Here is a 1,590-nt window from a genome sequence, read left to right on the forward strand (position 1 = left end):
ATAACACAACCACCAGCAGCACTCTTTCTTTTACTTTGAAATTTGTAATGAGTTTGACCTCATGAACATGATATTTACACAAAGAACTGGGTATCACACTTGCTTACGTGCTGCTACTGGAATCCAGGGTCATTTCATCATCCTCATCCTCATCATCTAGATTATCTGCAACCAAATTCAGAGCATCCAAGTCAGACACTGGCCGTGCATTTCCTCACTGGAGAATAGTGAGCTATCTTGGTGTAGGAACAAGCGTTCTGTGTGCATGAGGTAAGAAAAGGTATAATGTTTGGCTTTCACACATGGCCTGGTATTGTGAAGCAGAAAAATAAGGTTCTAAAATGTTCAATTTTCTCAGTGGGATGCTTCGGTTTTCATTGGGAAATAGCGATAATGGCTCCAAAATCCCAAACCATTGCGCTACCATACGCGCATCTCTTCTGCTAAGGACAGGAAAAACAACCTTTCTAGACAACCCTCCATACAATTGTGCACTTTCTAAGATGTTCAGTTGAGCTTTTATCTTTTAATTGAGTGAAGTGCTCTCTATCATACACACTGAAGCTTCTTGTATCCCAAGTTTCTCACCACTGCATCCTCCTGCATGATGTCCATAAATGAAAATTTATGAACTACTTTGAATGACTTCATCAACCTGCAATGACACTGATAAACATACCTGCTTAAATGCTACAGTCATCATGCAGAACATATTGTGAGTATGTTACAGATGAGAAAATGAATATCCAGAAATGAGAATTTACCTCATAATTCACAACAAATGCATTACAATGATACCTAGAAAACTTATTCATAAAGCAAATTATTATAAATCAATCATGACTCTCCCTGCCACTCCTTACTGCCTGCAAAGATTTTGGATGGACATTTTCTGAGTGCAGCAGGCATATATAACCAGGAAAGAAGGCAACTGTTGGAATGGTGTGGCCTCAAGTGTGTTTGTCCTCTATTCTGATAGAAACAAGTCCTTTCTGTCAAGACTCTAATTAAAATGTACACTGGAAGGTAGGAACATACTTTGAAATTTGTAATGACATTCACCCCCTGAACATGATATGTACACAAAGAACTGGGTATCACATTTGCCCCAGGCTGGTGTATGTTTTGGTGTCTCTTCATTGGAGTAATGAACACATATGGAAGAAAGAAAACAGATATACAGGACATGGGCATAGTGGTATATCTAAAAACCTGGGCACATTGTGTTGCACCAGGCATGACAAGAGCTTGTGGCTTGGGGCTGGCGAGATGGATCAGTGGTCTAAAGCACCTACTTAGAACAAGCTTAGCAAAGCACTGGGACCGCGGTTCGATCCCCCAGCACCAGATGCCAGCCAGCCCCGCCCCCTGGTGGGCTGAGCTGGCCACACACACATACACACACACACACACACACACACACACACACACATAAATAAATTTAAAAAAAAGAGCTTGTGGCTCCCTTACCTGGTCTAAGTCTGAGGGCAAGGTACTTGGCCAGCTTGCTCTCCTCAGCAAGTCTGTCTCTGTGATTCTTCATCTGGCATCTGTGTTGGTCATCTTCAGCAACAAGACTGCTGAGATTCT

The 1,590-nt window shown here is 41.9% G+C and overlaps 1 long non-coding RNA gene across 1 annotated transcript in view; it reads right to left on the bottom strand.

Annotated features, from left to right (window-relative positions):
- Positions 1-1,509, bottom strand: part of LOC111814806 — a 2,353-nt gene extending 844 nt beyond the window's left edge. The window contains exons 1-2 of the long non-coding RNA XR_002819692.1: positions 1,471-1,509; positions 108-165 (exon numbers count right to left, since the gene is read on the bottom strand). This is a non-coding gene — a long non-coding RNA (uncharacterized LOC111814806). The remainder of the gene's footprint in view (positions 1-107; positions 166-1,470) is intronic.
- Positions 1,510-1,590: the final 81 nt, after the last annotated feature.

Source organism: Octodon degus, unplaced genomic scaffold (assembly GCF_000260255.1).
Source record: "Octodon degus isolate 3935 unplaced genomic scaffold, OctDeg1.0 scaffold00554, whole genome shotgun sequence".
Taxonomy (NCBI): domain Eukaryota; kingdom Metazoa; phylum Chordata; class Mammalia; order Rodentia; family Octodontidae; genus Octodon; species Octodon degus.